Genomic DNA, 24,647 nt, shown 5'->3' on the forward strand with positions numbered 1-24,647 from the left:
TCTCTTACCCTAATCTATGATTAACTAAAGGTGGGATGATAACTTTTTAAAGTACAATAACTTTGTTTTTGAAATCTCCATTCAATAACACTTTTTAAATGTTCATTCTCCTATAATGTTTCTGATCACTTTATGTATAAGATTAAAAGAAGTCTAATATTTCAAATAAGTATTAGCACCTGATATAATATTAATTATTGCCTTTTAAAAATGAGTTATGTTTGATGAATTATATCTAAGCCAAATGTCTGTAGGTCAAATTTCAGCCGTAGGCAAATTAAAACAGTTGAGTTAAAAATTTCTAAGAACAGTGACTATAATAAAGTATGAAAATATTATAAGCACTGCCAGAAGACATTACAGTAAAGCAATAAAACTAACGATACCTTATGTGATCAAAAGAAAGCACACAAAAGTAATTTTGGACTCTCACTTGTCCTTTAACATATTTTAAAATGATACCTTTCTATCCTAAGGAGTCTTCTTTATTTAAACACATAAAATGGTTCGAGTTCTTATTTTATCTTTTATAGTTTCTTCAATAATAAAGATCCTGACTGCCATTCTCCTTAAGATCTACACGATCAAAAAGGAGTGAAAGAGAAAAACCAACCCTTGGGAAGAAATTCACACTGAAATTTAGTTAGTAAAAGAAACATCTGGATCATGTGATTTCTTCTCTTGTGAGAAACCCCAGGGAGCATAGTCACATGGCTTTCGTATCTACGGACAGACTGTGGAGTCAATATATCCACCTGCTCTAGCTCACGTGAAGACTTACCATTCAATATTATGATCTAGCCTAAAACAAACACAGTTAAATAGCACAATAAGGAAGTGGGATATCTTGATCAATTAAAAATACTTATATGTACCACATATAACAACATGAAAATGTTGTTCTGTAATAAAACACCATTTAACTCTAAACATCACTGACAAGGAATCAATAGACTTGACTTCTGATACTGGTCAGGCAATGCCTCTGTGACTTTGGGTGAATCATTCAGTCTTTCTAGAGGGATGGAGCTTACGCTCCTCATTCATAAAATGAGGTGAATGGATTTATTAGGCTCTGAGGTTTCTTCCAGCCATAAATTTTCTGTATTCTAAAAAATGGTAGGATAAGGATATATTTCTGAACCCCTCAAATGAACTCTTCCCATGGACTATTTCATTCATTCATCAATACCATCTTTTTTTTCTGTATCCTAGACTCTCAGAGCTAGTTTTAATTCTTCCTTTTCCCCAGGACTACTACATGAAAAGCTAAAGCAGAATTTATAACTTAGCAAGAAATATTATGTGAAAAAAGGAAATGTGAGCAGCAAGACCTTCTTTCACCGTATCAGGCAGATGCCCTGTACCGATGTTCCATTTCAGAACCTGCAGCTCCCTAAAATATTCTAAAAAAGCAATCAGCCCGTTTCTGGGTTCCTCTGAACTGACACAGTCTTTACACAACAAAAGATGTCTGAGACCAACTGACTTATGGGCGTTATGCCTCCACAAGGAAAAAGGAGACGTTAGGGATCATATCTTTATGGCCATCATGTATCCTTGGTATTTTTCCTATTATTTGTACTATATTCTTGTTTGGCTTAAATTTGCTGATTTGATAAAGAAGCAAAGTGAAAATAAACTTTGACCAGGCCATCATCCTTAAATCTGAACCAGCCTTTCTTCTGGCCTGGTTCATTTTCACTTTTCCATTCATATCTAGTCAGAAAGTAGTCTTCCTGTATCATTCACAAAATACTGCCAACATTGTATAATTAAAATTTTAACTTTTACTAAATCTTGACAATTTTATGTAGTTCAGTGAACTCATTTATTGGGACATGGATTAAAGGTATAATGACTAAATATATTAAAGACAATAACAACTAACTTACGTAGCATTTATATGGGCCATGCATTCACACATGCATTCACACACACAGTCCTAATTACTCATTTAATTCTTGTCTTAATCCTATGTGACTTCCCTGGGTGGCTCAGACAGTAAGGAGTCTCCCTGCAATGCAGGAGACCTGGGTTTGATCCCTGGGTCAGGAAGATCCCCTGGAGAAGGAAATGGCAACCCACTTCAGTATTCTTGCCTAGAGAATCCCCATGGACAGAGGAGCCTGACAGTCTACAGTCTATGGGGGTCACAAAGAGTCAGACACGACTCAGTGACTAAGACTTTAATCCCATGTAACAGGTAATATTATACCTGCTGTTTGGTCGCTAAGTCATATTGAACTCTATTGCAACCTCATGGACTATAAAGGCTCCTCTGTCCATGGGATTTCCCAGGCAAGAATACTGAATGGGTTGCCATTTCCTTCTCCAGGGCACTCCCTATATCGCGACCCAGGGATTGAACTCAAATCTTCTGCACTGGAAGGAAGATTCTTTACCACTGAGCCATCAGGGAAGCCCAGGTTCTATTATAATCCATATAATAAAGATGTAGAAACTGGGGCACAGAGAGGTTGGTGACTTGCCTGAGATCACTTATATAGGATGTGGCAAAGCTGGGATTCAGACTGCTTCAAAGGCTGTCATTAATTCACAATGTTTTAAACTCTCTGTATAAAATCATACCTTTTTATCTTACACATGTTGACTTACCATATATATTTAACAGCTTTCCATAGAACAATTATAAATTTCATTCATTATGAAGCCTATGTAATTTCCAATTTTTTGTTCTATTTTCCTAAGGCTAGATCTTTCCCTATGATATTTCAGAGTTGCCAAAAATGTATTTCTTTTCATCAGTTATTGAGAGTTGAAATTTTACTGTTTTGGCCTCCCCAAAGACTGAGAAACAACTCAAATGGATCTCCTTTTGCTGATAATCATTTCAAATACCTTATACATTAAAGTCTTATAACAGGAAAAAATGAACTTGTTATTTTCTTCAATTTATTTTTGCAACTCTCAGCTATATATAGCTTTTCCCCAGACTCCTGTGCTTTCTACTAATTATTGTGGAAGTTCTGATTATCATAATTATATGAGCTAGAATATTGATATACATTCAGTAAGTACTCATATTAACATATTACAGCTATTAAAATCCCCTTTGATAAAATATATAAAATACTTCATTGTAACTCCTCTATTAGTAATTTATGTATGTGTATGTATGAAGTAGAAATTGACAGGATCAGTCAGAATACACTATTGTAACTTGACAAGCAAACAGAATTAATTGTCATATGCTTTACTCACCAAATTGACATTGCTTTATTTTTCAGTGCACCTCTCTTTCCAGAAAATATTTTCATTTTAAGAACTCTTTATAATTTTCAACATGCAATCCTAAGCATCTCTTGCTTTAATACTACAGTAAAATCAAGATAATTGAAAATGAATTTAATTTAAGCAATTTTTGTAGCTTAGAATTCATATTTCACATGATTTAAAAGTCATAAAATTATATATTTTGCGATTAGAACTAAATGTCACAAATTACGGGGTTATGATTAACGTATGAATTTTCAAGTACAATAAAACCTTAGTAATTTGGAAAACAGTATATCTGCCTTAGAAAGTTTAAGTTATTGAAGCACTTTTAAAAAAGCAGGCGTGTTATGTAGCAAATGGGGATAATAAGCAATTTATGAGATGTCAAATTATATTTATAAGAAACTCTATTTTAATAATTATGCAAGAATGCTTTGAACTTAGCATGCACTTTGTATTGAAGTGGATGCTTCTAAAGAAGTTAGAAGTTGAAGAATTTATCCTAAACTGTTAATATTATTGATTAGTTAAATTAATGTGATACTACTCACTTAAATTTTGGTAATATAATTAATTAAATCAATCTGATAAATAAACCCATCCTTTAAAATATTCTTTATGACTTTTCGGGGCTTTGCACCATCAATTACCATCAACAACTTCTACCATCATCAATATCCCTTTCAGCTGACTGTAAACATGTTCAAGTTTCAAACCAACAAAACCCTTCTTATATCCCCTTCTTTTCATAGCCTGACATCTCAAAATAGCAGCCCATATTTCTTAATCTTATGTTTTTATCCCTCACTTCTCGACCCAGAGCAATCTGGTTTCTGCTTCTGGCTTTATACGGAAATTGACAAAATATTTTTCAGTCTCTGCACTCCTTGGTACTGACGGCTATGCTTTCTTAAAGTTGTCTTCTCTCTTGTCAATTTTCCTAAGTATTATGCCTTTCTAGTTCCCTTCTCGGAGAAGGCAATGGCACCCCACTCCAGTACTTTTGCCTGGAAAATCCCATGGATGGAGGAGCCTGGTAGGCTGCAGTCCATGGGGTCGCTAACAGTCGGACACGACTGAGTGACTTCACTTTCACTTTTCACTTTCATGCACTGGAGAAGGAAATGGCAACCCACTCCGGTGTTCTTGCCTGGAGAATCCCAGGGACGGGGAAGCCTGGTGGGCTGCCATCTCTGGGGTCGCACAGAGTCGGACATGACTGAAGTGACTTAGCAGTTCCCTTCTAGTCTCTTACACCGTTTCTTCAGAGGCTCCTCGAAAGAGTCCCCACTTTGGTAGCTGGCCAGCTCACGTTTCTTTTTTTTATCTCATATATACTATCAGATATACAATGATGGTGCATTTCTATGCTAGAGGACCCAGCTTTCCTGGTCATAACTGATGGATTCAGGGTGAGAAATATGACGCAAGCTGAACCATCAGGTGCATGCTAAATGAATTATGACATCTGGAATGAAGGCAGGAACAGGGAATCACTGGTAGTAAACCAATCACATTACTTCCAGCCTCCCAAGAGAGGGTACGTAGGTAAATAGATTCTTTTGGCCGAGGGCCCTGTAATTGCCCAGTTCCTTTCCTCTTCTGACTCACTGATTGCTCAAACAGTTTATTTTTGGTTCTGTGAGATACACACAATAAATCCTTTCCCTGCTTAAGTGCCCAACAGCCACTTCTTTTTGTTTGTATAAATTAACAAGAGTAGTTTTTATTAAAACAAATAAACATCTTGATTGGCTCCTCTCTCATCTCTGACATTTAACACTGATATTCACCACAGGTTTCTCTCTAGACCCGCTTCTCATTCTAAACACTTTCCTTGAGCATCTTCATTCAAAGCAATTACTTCTTTCTATGTAATTTAACTGTTGTAGATTTATTTTAATTTAAGCAATTTTGTTTTATTTTTGTTCATTGGATTTTTTTCCTCATACCTCAAAAATCTCCTCCTATTAGTTTCATTTTATAGTCTTCTCAACTCTCCTTATTTCCCTTGCCTGAACTGGAAAGAGGAATACAGAACTTTGTCTTATGCTTCTCTTATCCATCTCACGTTGGCATTATTGGTTCTCCTCTTACTCGGCATGCTTTTCATAACCTCTTTCATCTGTTATCTTGATGGTGAAAATTTCAAGTGTTATGTCGCTAACTCTCCAAAATGGTCACACACATTTCCAAGTACTTAAACTAGACAATGCATTTTGCTGATTCAAAATCTCTTAAACTCAATAGGTCCAAAATTTAATTCAAAATCTTTCCCTTAAAATGACTTTTCTTCCTATGTTATAGGGTCACCAGCTATCTAATCTCCCTCTCCCATGCCTAGTATTGTGTCAGAAAACTATGGCATGGTCTGTCTTTCCTATGGCCTGCAAGCTGAGACTGGCTTTTATATTTCTAACATGTTGTAAAAATTAAAAACAAAAAAAGAATATGCTAGGGTGGCCATATGTCATCCACAAACCCTAAAAAATATTTACTATCTGGCCTTTAATAGAAAATGTTTGCTGACCTCTATTTTAAATGGTCATCAAGTGCTTTGACCCTTTCTCGTGCTAATATCTTAAATGGTCACCACTGCTCTTAAATGTAACTTTGCCTTCTTTCTGTTCCAGCGTCCTAAATCTGGAACACTATCTGGTCTCCAAACTCACATCTTGGGGTATAATAAGAAATTCGTATTTGGTTTTTGCTGCTCCTACCCTCTTCATTACCTCGTCCTATGCATCTCTTCCATTTGGCTATTATTGACTTTTATCCTTTTTAATAAAACTGTAATCATAAGTACGGTACTTCCTGAGTTCTGTAAGTCACTCAAATGAATTATTGAACCTGTGGGAGCCCCTGAATTTATATCAGCCAGGAAGAGCAGGTAAATCCAGTGCAGACCTCACTTGTTCATGTCTGAAATGGGGGCAGTCTTTGTAGGACAAAGACTTTAACTTGCTGTGACTGTGCGAACTCCAGGTAGTCAGAGTTAGAACTGTTGAATTTAACTGTATCACCAGGATGATATCTACAGTGCATACGGGCATTAGACTTCTCATGTTACAAACCAATTCTGATCAATTCACTACCTTGCCTAAATACCACTGAAGATTTTAGTTATATATATTTATGTGTATGTAGGAGAAGGCAATGGCAACCCACTCCAGTACTATTGCTTGGAGAATCCCATGGACGGAGGAGCCTGGTGCTGCAGTCCATGAGGTCGCTAAGAGTTGGACACAACTGAGCGACTTCACTTTCACTTTTCACATTCATGCATTGGAGAAGGAAATGGCAACCCACTCCAGTGTTCTTGCCTGGAGAATCCCAGGGACGGGGAAGCCTGGTGGGCTGCCGTCTACGGGGTCGCACAGAGTCGGACACGACTGAAGCGACTTGGCAGCAGCAGCAGCAGCAGGGGTGTGGGTACATACACATAAATATGTATAACTATAGTTTGATTCCTAGGTCAGGAAAATACTCTGGAGGAGGAAATGGCAACCCACTCCCGTATTCTTGCCTGGGAAATCCTATAGATAGAGGAGTCTAGTGGACTATAGTCCATGCGATTGCAAAAGAGTCGGACACTACTTACTAACTAAACAACAACAATTTTATCAAATTTAGCTATATTTTTCTAACTATCTTTGGTTAACACCATGAAATAGCTTTTTGCTATAACTCCTTCTAACAATAATGCTTTCAGAAAAATATAAATTATGGAAGGCATTTACTTCATCAATGTAGATGATACAACTTATAAAAACATATAACCATAATAACTTAATTTGTGTATTATCTTTAAACAGAAAAAAGTTATCTACAATTGTGGATTACATTATTTTGGAATGAATTTTATCAACTCAAATCATTTTTTAAAATACTGTGAAAAGATAAAATATATTTGTGGTGAAAAACGAGGATTTTACATTCATTTATGTTTTCAAATAACATTTAAATGTGATACCTTAAAAGTCTTTCTAGTTTCCATCTACCAAAAAAGGAAATTAGATAAAAGTGATCTGTAAGGACCCTTCTAGTTTTAAAATTCTATTATTTTAATCGTGATCTACTTCTTTAGTATTTAATTTTCTGTTATACTGCCTTTGCAGTATACTTTCTAATTCTACAGTTCAATAGACAGATAATGTGTTGTTGGTTATAAACAAATTCGTATGAAATGACCCGAAAATCTATTTAAAATGCAATCAGTGAAAGTAAATATTGGATTTCTTCATGTTAAATCTGAGAAGCCATCACTATACTTGCTTTTTACTTTATTTGCTGCTTAACATATCTCAACAGTGAATCTATCATATCAACATAGTCATCATGATCCAAGCTGCAAATAATAGAGAGTGTCAGTGTCAATTTTGCTTTCTCACACTTGCTTCCCTTCACTTCATCTGATTTTAATAATCCCTGTCAAACCACAAACAGTCCAAATTACCTTCATGACACAGAAGCTTTCAAGGAGCAGACAGAATCTCAACTTTCATTTAGCAACTACAAAAGAAAGCTGTCCAGCTGGACAAATATTATTTCCACACTTGACAATCTCTACAGTTGAGCATGCATTTTAATTTTAACTAAACCTGCCAGGAGTTTGATATGCGCTTCTTGTTTCGTGCAGATTGACTCATAGGATTATCAGACCAATGACTGTAATTGTGATGAAAGAACCTAGTATTTTTCTACTAAAAGACGAATCATACACCAAAACAGAGGGACCAAAATGAGCATATAAGAGGCAATCTGGAGGTATGGATTGCAGAAAGAAATCTACTTAAATTAGGTAATTTAATTACTAAATAAAGTCTAAAGATAACAGAACACATTCTTTGAAAAGTAAGAACTAATAAGAAAAAATAAAATGCAAAAACATTAAAATTTTATGCATAGAAACCCTTGAGAAATAGATCCTAAGAATGAAGTCTAAAGAGATTTTAAAAATTGCTTTAGATTGACTCAACTTCAAAGTCAAATTTCTAGAATAGTTCTTTGTGTGAAATTACAATAAAACTGATGTTCCCTTTTTTTTTTTTTTCCAATCTTTTTTTAAATGTTTTGGCCATGCTGTGTGGCATGTGGGATCTTAGTTGTTGCCCCGCTAGGGATCGAACCCACACCTCCTACATTGGATGCACAGAGTCTTAACCATTGGACCACCGAAAAAGTACCATAAAACTGATGTTCTTTACAAGATGTTAAAAAAATCCACTCTATTCCAATCAACATGTCCTGTACACACAATGTGAAACTTCAAAAAATTCAGAGTAAAAATGAATATTGATAGTAAGTTTGTAGAGGAGTAATAGAATAAATGTTACCTGTAAAGCTATACATAAATGATTACATCTTTGAAGCTTAATTTATTAAACTTAAATCTAAAAATTTCAAATGGTGAAATATTTCTGGGAACATTTCCTAAGGTGGGCCTGAATTCTTCCTATAGTTATAGAACTTCAAAGTTGCCAGTGTAAGTCTTCTCTCCAATCTGCTACATTCCACAGTCCTAGGCCCCTCCTTCCCCAGAAGAAGTGCTCTTGGGGCAGTTTCTCCCCCAGATCGGTCTCAGACACCACAGCTCAGTTTCCTTCACCAGTCCCCTTTTCTGTCTCTTTCCCTTGGACCTCTGACTGAACAATTTCATCCACGTCCGTGTCTCCCACTACCGCTTGTGTTTGGAGCTCCTGTTTGAAGTGTCCAACTCCACAGTGGATAACTCCCTTGGATATTCCATGGGTACCTCAAACTCAATATGCCCCCAAAAGTCTATTATCTTCCCTCTGAGATGTCTTCATTTCTCGAGGTCCCTATAGTACTTAACGGCATCACTATCAGCCTAGGTACTAGAGTCAGAAGCGTGGGAGTCATCCCCCACATTCTAATGCTCTCTCACGAATTACACTGCCAGGTGATTCGTCTTCCTTCATATTTGTCACATTCAATCCTGTTCTCATATTCACCTGGGAAATTCAAACTCCATCAGCTGGATTAATACAGCAGTTTGCTAAAGTGTCTCCCTATTTTCTGCATCATCTCTTAACACATTTTCTATCCTCCCACCAGAATGATCTTTGTAAAGGTGAGAAAGGAATCAGTGTTCACAGCAAAATTTCAACTCTAAGTGACCGGGAGATAAACCATACACTTAAGCAATAGAGAAAAAATCAAAGGAAAGAGCTAATTTTTAATTTGTATGGGGAAAGGGAGTGTTCATTTTAGAAGTAATGAATTTTAACTGTAAGAATTACAGTCATGTATAATAAACATAGGGAGAAGGCAATGGCACCCCACTCCAGTACTCTTGCCTGGAAAAATCCCATGAACGGAGGAGCCTGGTAGGCTGCAGTCCATGGGGTCGCTAACAGTCGGACACGACTGAGTGACTTCACTTTCACTTTTCACTTTCATGCATTGGAGGAGGAAATGGCAGCCCACTCCAGTGTTCTTGCCTGGAGAATCCCAGGGACGGCGGGGCCTGATGGGCTGCCGTCTATGGGGTCGCACAGAGTTGGACACGACTGAAACGACTTAGCAGCAGTAGGAGCATAATAAACATAAAGCTATCATTTGGGAAAGGGGAAATGGGATTTAGGAAGGAGGGGATGAAGCATATATAATTTATCATCTAAACTAGGAACTTTTTGGAATAAAAAGTGTACTAAAATAAATAAAATTATATAATTTTTGAGATGTATACTCACAAATCAAGTAAGTGGCTTTATAATATATGTGGACCTACACAAAATTATAGTCAAACTCTTTTTAAAAATTCTGATATCTATGCCTACTGATGTAAAAAATCTTTATATTGACATCAAAAATACAAAAACAGATGGTTGTTAGTACATTACATATACTTTAATCAATTTCTTAGTTGTATCTATCCCTCACACTTAGTTTTCTAAAGAATGTATTTTTAAAAATGATCATATTATTTTTATAACATTCCAAGATACATTTTGTGGTTAGTAAATTTTAAATTGTTGACATTGCCAAGTGACTTTTCTGTATACATTTTTTCAGGTGCAAATCTACTGGTAAATAATACTAAGTTCAGAGCAAATTCACTAATGAAAAACATTGCCAATTTTAATTTGTAATAATGAAATACACAAATATTTTAGCCAAATTATTTTTACAGTTTTTTGCCTCTATGCAAACTGCCTTTTTTGACCAATAAGCTAAAAACACAAATCCATCAAACAAATACATATGCTTATTTTCAATGTTTTACTTAATTTAGATACTGCAAACTTGCAGGTTTTTCCAGGTTAACTTCATTCTGAACCAAAATATATACTTATTTAATTAAAAATATGAGCTCCATCAAAATATTTCTCCCCATAAGTGTATGTATATCAAAACACAATTATAGAATTTCACAGTTATATTTTATACATCATTTGAGTTCTTATAAATTAATTTGTTCAGTTTTCCCCTTGATTTCAGGGGGAAATAGTTCAAAATCCTCCTGTTTACAAGCTCTGGGTTCAATAACTGCAATTCCCTAAAATCTTCACATAAACTGAATTTTTTGACTTTCATTTGTTAAATGCTTTGACTAAATATTCCCAGTAGATTTTGCTGGAAACTGCAACCAAAATTTAGAGAACATTTTAACAAAAGTATTTAAGTTCCTACCATGCCATGGTAGGAACTTTCATTGATTTATAAACTTACTCTTCAAAGTCTCAAAAGTTTCTAAAATCCAAACAGAAAAAATATATACAGCCATGCTTATTATTTTTATCAGCATCAACCTAACTATAAAAATTTACAGGCTGGTTATTTTGTGCATGTATAAGAATATTTGTACTTTTTGAGAATATATCTTCTATTCAGATTGGTAGATTTTATAAACTCTTAGAGGAAATTATGAACTACACAAATATGTACAACATATTCTGACTATACTTACTCTCTGTAGGCTCTAAATTTATTCAAAATATTTTATGATGTTATATTCTACTTCAGAATATTTTTTACATCACCAAGACCAAGTAATTTTACCATGTATGTTGCAGTTTGTCATTCAATATCACAATTCACACAATATCACAACCCACTCCAGTACTCTTGCCTGGAGAATCCCATGGAGGGAGGAGCCTGGTAGGCTACATACAGTCCATGGGATCGCAAAGAGTCAGACATAACTGAGCGACTTCACTTTCACTTTCACTTCACAATATAAAGTGTTTCACATTTTACAGAATGAACTTCTGAATGCTTTACTTTGATCCCATGTATTAGACAAGAAACTTGAACCATTACTGGAATTGATCTTTTTACTAGAAATATACAATGATACTGAAGTAAAACTGCATCGTCTAAGAGCTGGTAAAGTTCTTTTAACAGAGACAATACATTAACAGTTACTGTTTCACTTTTCATACATGCACAAGAAAACCTGAAACTGAATATGAGCGAAATTATTTTAGTACAGTCACTTGATCTGAATGAAACATGAAAAGTCATGTTTCATAGTGTGTGTGTGTGCTCAGTCGCTTAGTCATGTCCAATTCTTTGCAACCCCATGGATATAGCCTCCCAGGCTCCTCTGTCCATGGGATTTCTCAGGCAAAAATACTGGAGTGGGGTGCCACTTCCTTCTCCAGGGGATTGTCCCGAGCCAGGGATTGAACTTGCGTCTCCAGTGGCTCCTGCATTGGCATACAGAATTTTTTATTATTATTATTTATTTAAGCTGTGCTTGTTCTTCGTTGCTGTGTGGGCTTTTTCCTAGTTACGGGAGGCAGGGTTCTCATCGTGGTCGCTTCTCTTGCTGTGGAGCACAGGCTCAACAGTTGAGGTGCGCAGGCTTTGTTGCTCATCTTCCTAGACCAGGGATCAAACCTACATCTCCTACATTGACACAGAGTGGTACACAAATGTACCTTCTGCAGCGAAGCATCAATTATGAAAAAGTCATATTTTCAGGCACGGTAAAATTATTTTATTTTTCAGGGCATGAAAATAAGACTTTGCCTGTGCACTCTTCGGACAAGGGATCAAACCCATGTCCCCTGCGCTGGCAGGCAAATTTTTCATGCTTATTTTCACAGCATGAAAATAAGACTGTGCAATAGATTCTGATGCTTCTGTGTCTTCTTGTTTTCATGTGGTCTGTGATATCACTACAGCCTCCATAGTGTGGGTTACACATTTAATTCTTGTTGGCAAGTCAAATGAAATTTAGTACTACTAACCAATGAATGTTCACAGTTATTTTCTTTCTCTACCCACTCCCAAATCTCTGTCACCAAAATTCATTGTTACAAAATCACTGTCACCAAAAATCGTTGTTTCAAAATAAAAAATGTGTTATCCAACAATAAACAAACAGTTGTAGATTTATATCATATGATACATAATAAAATCCTTATAGCAATATAAAGCTGGTATTGTATTCACTCTATGGTAAAACTGAATAAAGGGTGAGAAATGTGCAATCTACAGGCCAAAGCACAGGCTCAGCACAACTGGTTTTGCATCAAGTGGCCAGCAGAGCTGGCAGCCCGGAGCATTCTGCCACCGCCACCCCCTGAGCTCAAGGAGCTAGCTGATCTAACTGCTGGAGAGCATTTACTTTAACAGAAAGCACCGTTCCTGCTCTCCTTGAAAAATATGTGCTAGCTTATATTACTTCTGGAAAGGCACTGGAAAAGGGAAATGGGAAGTGGCCAATTTAACCATATGTTACAGTGAGAATTCTGTTCACTGTTCTGGTGTCTCAAATATAAGGACACACCAGGATGGAGACAAGGAAGGTGCAGGTCTATCAAAACCTATCCAGGTTTATTTATGCATAACTATCAAATAAGGCTTCATTCAAAAATGAAAACTCTGAGACAAAAGCTAAACTGATGAAATACTGAGATGAAAGGTATAAGGTGGGACTATTCCTGGGCCAACTGAATATATAATGTGATGTCAGTACATGGGATCTTTTACTTTTACATCTTTTTAAAACTTATTGATTTACTTATTTTTGGTTGCACTGGGTCTTCTTTGCTGCATGTGGGGTTTCTCTAGTTGCTAAGAGCGGGGGCTGCCCTTTGTTGCCAAGCACAGGCTTGCCATTGATAGCTTCTCTTGTTGCGGAGCACAGGCCCCAGGTGCACGGGCTCTGGTAGTTCTAGCGCATGGGCTCAGCAGCTGGAGCTCACGGGCTCGAGTGCAGGGGCTCAGGAGTTGTGGCACATGAACTTTTGTGTGCGGCATGTGCACTCTTCCCGGACAAGGGATCAAACCCGTGATCCCTGCATTGGCAGGCAGATTCCTATCCACTGTACCACCTGGGAAGTCCAGCACATGGAATATTTTCAATATCAATATAACATATATAAAATGAAACGAAACCTATGAAAAATGAAAATCCAGCTTTGTATGGCAAGAAATGGAAAGATTTCCAGAATGCTATAGCGTTTTCTTAGAAAACCAAATTGTAAAACTATATATGCATCATGATACAATGCAATACTTAAAAAAAAAACCAACCCCAACCCCCCTCACAATCAGGAAGGATAGTCAACAAACTACCAGCAGTCCTAAGCTGCGGGTGGTAGAACTAAAAAGCAACAGGGAAAAGGAAATTTTTACTCTTTATAATCTTTTTTGGTTTGAATTTATAATGAGCATGTCTTACTTTTGACGCACAAGAAACAAAAACAAACAAATATTACAAGGCATTAGCTCATGTAGTATTAACTGAGTGGTACAAGTAACAAATGATCCAGAAGTTCTATAAGACATCCCCTTTGGGCAGAAGAAAAGAGAGAAGTCAAGTTGCCAAAAAAAAAAAAAAGGAAGATAAACGTGGAAGCCCAGTGATCTCACAAAATCCATAGCCTCACAGGCCCCTCTAGTTGCAAGACACTTAATCTCTCCCTGTATATAGATTCAAATGCTCTCCAGTTCTGTGAATGATCCAACAACTAGTGAACGGAGGATATAAGGAGCCTCAGCCAGACAGGAAATAAGAGAAGTAATTCATCAGTTTGTCTCCTGTTCATTTCTCTTTTCTTCTGCAGCCTGGGCTCTAACTTCTAATTGCCAATGTGTAATCAGGTCCTCAACACGAGGTTTCTTTGTATGTAGTGGGATCCTACTGCTAGACCTCAGCCACAACTGTCTGCTCCACACTCACGAACAACCACCAACAGTGTGCCCTGGTAATGAAAATGGTAAGACCATCCCTGGAGCATATAGAGAACTGCTCTGTGGAACCAGAACAGAAAATTCACAAATGAAAACAGCGAAAGATAAAATTGGAGAGGTATGCCATGGCCAGATGGATGTGCTGAGGCCTTTTATTCTGCAGGAGGAAAATATTTGTACTTTTATTCTACAGAGAATATGGAGTCATAAAAGGCTTTTTTCTTTTTTTTCTTACTAAGGCAGTACATGACTACTGTTTTACAAATATTTATTAAACAGGGTGTTAAGATGGTTTGGTGTGGGGTGAGAGAAGAGATGTAGGAGGATTAGTTAGAAGGACAGTGAATTAATCCAGATGAAGGTGATAATGACTAGGAAGAGGATGGGACCATGAGGAAAGGAAAGACAGCTTTTGAAATGACTTTCCAAGGTAAGACTAGGTAAGAGTTTGGGGTCGCTGACCGAGGCAGGCAATTACAGCTGAGAGCACAACCAGGCAAGTGTGACACGTCCCAGGCATTAGAAGCTTGGACTTTAGACCCAAGTCATCAGAGACACCAGACAAAATGACGTGAAAACTACGGTCATGCTAAGAGCCAGCAAACTGTAGATATATCGTTAGAAAGTAGCAAAGGGTAAAAATCCAGGGTGAGGCTTTTCCTTGGCAATAAAAAAAAAAATGACCAATTACAACAGAAAGAGCTAAGAGAGGTGGGTATCATACAGAGCAGGGCATCTTGTTGTCAATGGCTCTTACAGTCTTGTGGATGGCAGCCACAGACACCAGGCAGGGCACGCCCAAAGCAGCCTTCAAGAAGCTAGCTGGGGAGTGGGTGACTACACGGGCTGCCAATAAGGTTTTCTGCTTGGTTGGGCCACAGGACAGGCCAGGGCAGACAGATGAGGCTATTAGGGAATTTACATAGGAAAGGCTAAATTATTACAAAGCAATTCTGAAATTTTATCCCGGATAACAGAATGGTAGTTTATGAATAGATTAAAAAAAAAAACTTAGGAGGAAAATGTTAACAGAATGCACAACAAATACAATTTTAGACATGATGATTTTGAATGGATTATAGAAATTGGTAATGTCCAGAATAGAGATGCAGCAGATATATGAGTGGAACGCATGGGAAAACAGTGCTTGTAATGTCACACTGAAGTCCAGGAGCCCAAAACTCAGAGAGTATCTTTCAAACTTTTTGAATTACGACCTACGAGGCTAAAACAAAATGCATTGCAATCTAATGTATAGGTGTGTACATATATCTTAAACAAAAGTCTCATGAAACACTGCTTCTCTTGCTTTGATCTATTCCCTTTCATCCCATTTTATTCCTTTTTACTACTTCTTTTTATTCTTTTTTACTACTTCTTCTTGGAAGGACTGATGTTGAAGCTGAAGCTCCAATATTTTGGCCGCCTGATGCAAAGAGCTGACTCATTTGAAAAGACCCTGATGTTGGGAAGGATTGAAGGCAGGAGGAAAAGGGGATGACAGAGGATGAGATGGTTGCATGGCATCACTGACTCAATGGACATGAGTTTGGGTAAACTCCGGGAGTCGGTGATGGACAGGAAGGCCTGGCATGCTGTGGTTCATGGGGTCGCAGAGAGTCAGACACGACTAAGCAACTGAACTGAACGAAACTGAACTACTTCTTCTTTCTTTTAATGTTGCCCATAGGCTCTAAATTGATTACAGCACCTGAATTTTGGCTTAGAGATTTTTAGATTAAACAGACTTCTGCGGGTATGTTGTAGAACCATCTGCACAGATATGACTGATAAATCCAAAAGATATATTCTTTGAGAAAGGGTAAAAAAAAAAGAGAGAGAAAAGCAGAAAAATTAAAGACTGGCTTGGGAACCACTATGGGGGTAAGGAGAGGATAAATAAGAAAGTTGGGTCACAGGATGGAAAAAAACTAGTACCAAAGAGGACAATGTTGCCAGAAGGAAGGGGAGTCAACAAAAGCCCTTTTGAATTCATGTCTTCGTCACTACTGCAGTGCTTCTCCAAGTGTACTCGAGAACACTACTTTAAGTAGAATCACTTTGGCCGTTTGTGAAAAATTCAAACACCCAGGTGGGCCTCATCCCAGGCCTAGTGAACTGAACTTTCTGGGTATGTGTCCCAGAATTGACAATTTACAAGTTTCCCAGGATATTCTTTTCACCAACTATTTTTATCTTAGTGCCTTCCACAAATGAGATTTCAAACTGGTACTTTTCAGGAACGCGCAGCCTCACTTCACACATTAGATGTAATCTTAAATAGCTGTTGAGTGAGTGCCTGCACACTAAACCACTATTCCCCTAAAGACTATCATGATTAACTGTATGTACAACTTCAGAATAATGTCCAAAAGAAAACAAACAGCTTCTGAAGCATTCAGCCTTTAAACAGACACTTTATTCTGACTATTTTGTATTACTTCTCTAAGTGGTTGGCCAAATGGGCATACAAGCCTCATTCATTAGTTTTATTTCGTTTAAAAGCATATACTATATTTAAAAATTGACTATGCCGTTACATGTTTCATTTTGATTTTGAATTGAGTGCACTGGACTTAACTAGTTAAGTACCGCAATGAAGTGGTGTTTAGAAGAACTCACAGGCAGGAAGTGCCACAAGGAAAAAGTTTGCAGAAAATACAAAAACTAAAATTTATGATTTGGACTCTAACAGCAAAGATATCCCCTTACATGGTAAGCCCTGCTAACAAAAATATTTGTCAGTTTATTACCAAGTATGAGATGAGACTCTATTCTACTCTTTAAGATGGGAATCATAACTAACAATAACTACAGCAGAAAACATTTATCACTTATATCAGGTGATATCAGGTTCTGTTTTCAAACCTTTCCATGGATTAACTCATTTCATCTTCACAACAACCCTGTGAAGTAAGTAGTTTTAGACCTCATTCCCAGAACATGAAGCTGAGATATAGAGAGCTGTGTAACTTTCTTAGGGTCCTACAGCTAGAAATAGGAGCTGAGGTTCACACACAGGCATTCTGTCCAGAGTCTGCATTCAAAGGCAATGTGCTACAATGTGATTGTGAGAAAGCCTCAGATGTAGAAGTAGCTAGCTGCCCAGCAGAGAGAAAGACTTGCTGCTTAAGGTCGAGGATTTTTTTTTTTTTTTTTGGTTCTTTATACAGGTGATTTCCAGGTAGCTTGGATCCCTGTTTACATTTATTTATATTTTTACAATGCACTTTATATATGAGGAATACTCAAAATAGCATATAAGATGCGATACTGGGGTGGAGTCTGAGAGTCTGCATTTCTGAAAAGTTCCCCGGTAATGGTGATACTGCTGGCTTGGGGACCGCACTTTGAGTAGTGGGGGCTTAGAGTGTGACATCTGGGATAACAATGCTAGTGGTGGACTTCTAGCTCCGTTACTTACTAGTTTTATAACGTTCTCCTTGTGTGCCTCTACCATATCTGTAAAATACTGAGATCAACACAGTGTTGCTATGAGGGATCCATGAGATAATCCATAGATACTATTTAGAACAGCTGTTGGAATACAGAAAATACTCAATAAATACTATCTCTTAATATTATAGAAAACTATTAAAAGCATGTATTGTATCATATTAGAAAGCCGTTTACAGAATTGACTGATGTAGCAAAACAATAAATAAATTCTTATCATTTTTTTCCAGACAGTCACTAGAACATCACTGTACACTGAAGGACATTTAATACATGTTAGACCCAGTATCCAACTTTATTAATTACATAAATCTGAAACTGTTCTAAATGAATTGGTGTGAAGGCTTTGGCCTATGTTATTTAAAGAGATTATTTTGTTTGTATGCCAGAAAGCTTTTTCTACATTGTAGGTGTGCACTGAGTCCAGCTCATTTATTTGAATAGCTTTCTTTGAATTTAGAAAGAGATATTTTTGTTTTAAAAATTCATTTTAATCAAATAGAAATCAGAACTGGTATTAGTATGAACAATAATAACGACTTTAAACATTTGTTCAAGCAAGAGCACTAGTATAGTTTGGATAAATTTGGAAGAGTTAGCCAAATCCTTCACAGACAACTGTATGCATTTTCACACCACTATACAATGCAGCCTAATTACCTCATGCTAGAATCATGATGGTGATATCACTCACCTAGACCTAGACATATTGGAATGCAAAGTCAAGTGGGCCTTAGGAAGCATCACTATGAACAAAGCTAGTGGAGGCAATGGAATTCCTATTTGGGATTTGGAATTCCTATTAGGAATCTAGAATTCCTATTAGGATTTGAGCTATTTCAAATCCTAAACGATGATGCTGTGAAAGTGCTACACTCAATACGTCAGCAAATTTGGAAAACTCAACAGTAGCCACAGGACTGAAAAAGGTCAGTTTTCATTCCAATCCCTAAGAAAGGCAATGCCAAAGAATGTTCAAACTACCAAACAATTGCACTCATCTTACACGCTAGCAAAGTAATGCTCAAAATTCTCCAAGCCAGGCTTCAACAGCACGTGAACCATAAACTTCCAGATATTCAAGCTGGTTTTAGAAAAGGCAGAGGAACCAGAGATCAAATTGTCAACATCAGCTGGATCATTGAAAAAGCAAGAGAGTTCCAGAAAAACATCTATTTCTGCTTTATTGACTATACCAAAGCCTTTGACTGTGTGGATCACAGTAAACTTGTGGAAAATTCTGAAAGAGATGGGAATACCAGGCCACCTGACCTGCCTCCTGAAAAATCTGTATGCAGGTCAAGAAGTAACAGTTAGAATTGGACATGGAACAACAGACTGGTTCCAAACTCAGAAAGGAATATGTCAAGGCTGTATATTGTCACCCTGCTTATTTAACTTCTATGCAGAGTACATCATGAGAAACGCTGGGCTGGAGGAAGCACAAGCTGAAATCAAGATTGCCGGGAGAAATATCAATAACCTCAGATATGCAGATGACACCACCCTTATGGCAGAAAGTGAAGAAGAACTAAAGAGCCTCTTGATGAAAGTGAAAGCGGAGAGTGAAAAAGTTGGCTTAAAGCTCAACATTCAGAAAACGAAGATCATGGCATCTGGTCCCATCACTTCATGGCAAATAGATGGAGAAACAATGGAAACCATGAGAGACTTTATATTTTTGGGCTCCAAAATCACTGCAGATGGTGACTGCAGCCATGAAATTAAAAGACGCTTACTCCTTGGAAGAAAAGCTATGACCAACCTAGACAGCAAGTTAAAAAGCAGAGACATTACTTTACCAACAAAGGTCCATCAAGTCAAAGCTTTGGTTTTTCCAATAGTCATGTATGGATGTGAAAGTTGGACTGTGAAGAAAGCTGAGCACTGAAGAATTGATGCTTTTGAACTGTGGTGTTGGAGAAGACTCTTGAGAATCCCTTGGACTGCAAGGAGATCCAACCAGTTCATCCTAAAGGAAGTCAGTCCTCAGTATTCATTGGAAGGACTGATGCTGAAGCTGACACTCCAATACTTTGGCCACCTGATGCAAAGAACTGAGTCATTGGAAAAGACCCTGATGCTGGGAGTGATTGAAGGCAGGAGGAGAAGGGGGCGACAGAGGATAAGATGGCTGGATGGCATTACCAACATAATGGACATGAGTTTGAGTAAGCTCCGGGAGTTGGTGATGGACAGGGAAGCCTAGCATGCTGCAATCCATGGGATTGCAAAGAGTCGGACCACAACTGAGCGATGGAACTGAACTGAACTGAGGAATGGTAAAAGCTGGAGAGTCAGTGAAGGAGGAGATATGAACTATGAAGCCTTATATTTGGGGTTGGCCAGTATATATTTGAGTCAGCCAGAAAAGATCAATAAATAATTTGCCTCTCTTTCCACTTTTCATTTCTCTAACATGGGTGATGAAAAAGACAACTGTGAGATAAGATTCTGATATTTACTTTTCTAAATTAAAACCATATTCAGCATATGACCTGCCCAATGAGATCATGACAGATAAGAATCAAGGAAATGGGTGGAATTATTTTTCTCTCCTCTTTCCCTTCTCTCTCTCCCTGCGGAAGGGAGTAAGGGAGGCTCCATGCTCCTCCTTGAATGTCCAATGGGGTATGAGAATTTTTTTTTTAAACATTCAACCCAACACAACAGATTTTTACTTTATATTTGCTTTCTAAACAAGTGTTACCTTTAAAAAAAAAATCACATTTACCCCCAAATCTGCATAAAAGTGTTTATATAAAAGGCTGGCATATGGAAAAATTTAAGGTAGAGTTACCTATACTTAATTATACTGAATAAGTATATTTCTATTGAAATAATTGTCAGGATTAACTTGTATTCTAAGTGAAAAAACAATCACCTGTGGGAATTATGATTCTTAATATCTAGGGATTATAATCAACAAAATTGGGTGGTTTGGATTAGAAGAACAAGAACACAATTATACCAACATCATGTTTTGTCATTTGGGCTTACAATGGTCTGAATCAAAATCTTGAAAAACAAAAATTTACCAAATGCCTGAGCTAACTTTTTCCACTTACAAGGCAGGTAATAGCTGTATCTCAGTACCAGAGAGTCAAGGAATTTCACTTCAGTGTGACCTATTTATGCCTCTCAGATTCATCATATGCATTTTTTAATGACCCCGAACCAAAGGAAATGTAGAAACCTATTTGAAAAGCTGACATTAAGGTTGTGACACCAGCAAAAACAACAAGAGAATCTAAAGTTAAACTGACACACAATCCCCAAATCAGTCTGTTACACTCCTAATTTAAAAAACAGTTACTATGTGAAAAAGTGATGGCATGTCAGCCTTTGCTTTGAAACCCCTGAATTTTGTCATTTGGTGTTTGTGTCACAACCTTAATATTATTTAAATATACTTTTAATATCTATTATTTAAAAAATATCTTTGAATTGAAGATACTCTGACGCTTTGAAGAAGCCAACCTCAAAGCACTGCATTCCTAGCATGCCACTTTTATTAGAAGTGGTGCATAAAACATTTCCTGTTGACAAATCTAATTCATTAAAAGGTGAGATGGATGCATTTTAAAATAACTGGCTGGCATCATTATCTGCAGCACCTTTTATAAATTATTCCTCTTTTCCCTTTTGACTGAACTTGTCACAGTTCTCTTTCAGAGTCTGAGTGTTATGCCTTATAGTCAACGCTTTCAACGTGTTTAGACAAGTCATAAGTTAAACAAGCAGTGGTACTTTATTTTGTAGAAATGAGAAAGGGTAGCAGAAGTATTTACAGATAATTTCAGTCAATTCGTTGATTTTTAGCTAAGGACAAGGCAAGTCAGCTAGTGGTCGTTTCATCTTACACAAAAGATTTAAAAATAAAAATAAAACTATACTGTTTGAGGAAAAGGGAGAATTTCAAAGAAAGGAACATAAAGAGAGATGCTGGCAGCCCTGCTGCAGTAGTGTGCAGAAGACTTACTTTAAAATTGAATTGTGCTTCCCCTGACATCGGACATCAGGTACATCATAAAGCTGACAGCTGGCTGGCATGCTGCCTTCCTAAAGGAAAATGCTAACTGCATTTCTCTTAGAGGCCAAAGGAATAGAATTATAGAAGCTTTCAAGCAAACTGGGAAGTTGGAGGACAAATCATTTAAAATATGATGAAAAGCATTTCTTACCTAATTTTGTTTCAGAAGATTCTAAGAACGAGCTGGTCTTCTAATCATAACGTAGGTGGTAACTTATTTCCTCCTAAGGTGTCAGTAGAAGAGCTGCCTTTTCGTCAGTGTCTTCAGCAGCTTTTTGCCAAAACATACAAAGCACACCTATAAAATAATTAGATATGGCTTTATCAGCCACATGGAGGAGGCACGGTCACAGCGTTACTGACCTACACCGGCAGGGACAGCACTGCGGTTAAGGATGATACACAGGCTCGATCCAAGAGACGCTAGAAACACATAAAGACATCCTGAGGTTGGGGCACCTTAAAAAAGCTTATTAACAAGACGACTCATAGATTATTGGCACAGGGATAACAGATGCACCTTAAAAATATGCACAAAGCATCCCTTTTATTATCATTGAGTTTTCAAATGTTCCTAAAGAAACGTAGATCACAGACAGTAAGGGATGGCTGCACCATATGAATCAAGCAATACCTTTCAATACAATAGAGCTTTCTTGTTTAATTACCAGTTGCCCCAGAACTGTTTCTTACAGCCATATTTGGGACATCCCTGGAGGTCCACTGGTTAAGATTCCAAGTTTCCAATATAGGGGGCTTGGGTTCGACTCCCGGTCAGGGAACTAAGATTCCACATGCCGCATGGTGAGGCCAAAATATTACAAAATAAATTTTAAAATTTAAATTAAAAAAATCATTTCCCCACTCTTCTAGGTTATCTTGATAAAGCAGATTTCTGACTTATCTGATCTGGGATCAGGACCTGAGATTCTGTGTTTCTAATAACCTCCCACGTAAAGTCACCAAAGAGGTGAGTCTGTGGTCTAAACATTCACTATTGAGGTTCCACCAATCTATCTGACTTTGCCTGCACCAAAATACCAAAATACACTGCAGTTATTCTTGGTTTTTGGCCCTCTGTCTCTCTATATAATTTTTAAATCTTTTGTCAAGTAGTCTCTCTTCCCCTCAAAAATATACATAAATTTGATTGACCTGATCCAATTGGGCACCTATAAAACCTTGTTTCTCAAAGCCATGTGTATTACATATCATTCCATTTATTGAGGTCCTAATGTCACAAAATAATGCTTTATTATTCCCTCATGGGAGTTTTGCACATCTCGTTATGTTAGATTTATTCCCAGGAACTTCATATTTTGAATGTTACTATAAATAATATCTCTTTGCAAGGGCTTTTGCATGTTTTGTTTATATTTGTGTAATTTTGTACATCGATATGTTTACCCAGGGTATCTGTAAAACTCTGACTACATTTTTCTGTAGCTTGACATCATGAACATTTCAAAATCTATAATTATTTCTTTATCTTGCCTTACTAAAAGGAAAAGAAAAGAAGTCAAACAGTTAAGTATATTATTTAATAGAAAAAAAAAGCTATTTGATGATTTGTGATCAGCCAAAATGATCTCTTCATTAGGCTTGAAAGTGAAAGTGAAGTTGCTCAGTCATGTCCGACTCTTTTTGCGACCCCGTGGACTGTAGCCTACCAGGCTCCTCCATCTGTGGGGTTCTCCAGGCAAGGATACTGGAGTGGGTTGCCATTTCCTTCTCCAGGGGATCTTCCCATCCCAGGCATCGAACCCTGCTCTCCCGCATTGCAGGCAGATGCTTTACCCTTTGAGCCACCTCAACTCTAAAACTAATAGGAAGAAGGCTCCAGATATTTCTCTCAATATTTATTGATTGTTCTCATACTTCTTGCCTTTCCCTGGTATCTGAAATACAAGTGCTTAAATGTTACTAACATCTATTATCCCAAGCTGATATCCAGCTAAAACTTCATCAGAAACAGACGAAAACCCTCATGGACAATTTGGCCAGTCTAGGAACTAAATTCGAACAAAATAGAAAACAGAGGAATTCTAACATAAGACATGGTTCAGTTTGGTTAAAGAACTAAGTGGAGATGCCCACTTTAGGGAGCCGTTATAGAGATACAACATATTACCTATACTCCATATCTGAAATCACAAGATTTCATGGAAAACCATAAATAACTGAAATTGCTTTCTTGATGACAATGTCTGCCTGTAGAGTGAATTGTTCTTCAATGATAACTTTCAACAGCTTGACCAAGGGAAAAAAATCAAGACTTACTTTTCTAGAAACTGTCAACATTGGTAATATTGCTTACCTGACAAAATGTGAGTGTACACAGGTAAAAGAAAATGTAAACCCAAAGGTAAATGTGGGGTACAGAATCAGGTAAAGAAAGAAAAAGAGGCAGTAACTAAAATAATAATAACCACTACAATTAAAAAAAAAAAAACTTCTCTAAAAATGGGTTCATAATCCACTAAAAAAATAACTATGAAGAAACAAGGCAATGCAGAATGGCATCACCAGTTCAATGGACATGAGTCTGAGCAAACTCTAGGAGATTGTGAAGGACAAGGAAGCTTGGCATGCTGCAGTCCATGGGGTCACAAAGGGTCGGAAACGACTGAGTGACTGAACACACAGAAAATCCTGAAAAGAACAGATGAGAGCAGGACCCAAGAAGATGTGGTACGTATATACAATGGAATATTACTCAGCCATAGAAAGAATGAAATAATGCCTT

General features: G+C 37.2%; 1 protein-coding gene across 3 annotated transcripts in view; it reads right to left on the reverse strand.

Moving 5' to 3' along the window:
• Positions 1-24,647, reverse strand: part of KIAA0825 (KIAA0825 ortholog) — a 441,670-nt gene that overhangs the window by 384,169 nt on the left and 32,854 nt on the right. For all 3 annotated transcript variants that reach the window (XM_055564899.1, XM_055564898.1, XM_055564900.1), the window contains exon 2: positions 22,053-22,199. The gene's annotated coding sequence lies outside the window, so the exon portion shown is untranslated. The remainder of the gene's footprint in view (positions 1-22,052; positions 22,200-24,647) is intronic.

This window comes from Bubalus kerabau, chromosome 1 (genome assembly GCF_029407905.1).
Source record: "Bubalus kerabau isolate K-KA32 ecotype Philippines breed swamp buffalo chromosome 1, PCC_UOA_SB_1v2, whole genome shotgun sequence".
Classification (NCBI taxonomy): domain Eukaryota; kingdom Metazoa; phylum Chordata; class Mammalia; order Artiodactyla; family Bovidae; genus Bubalus; species Bubalus kerabau.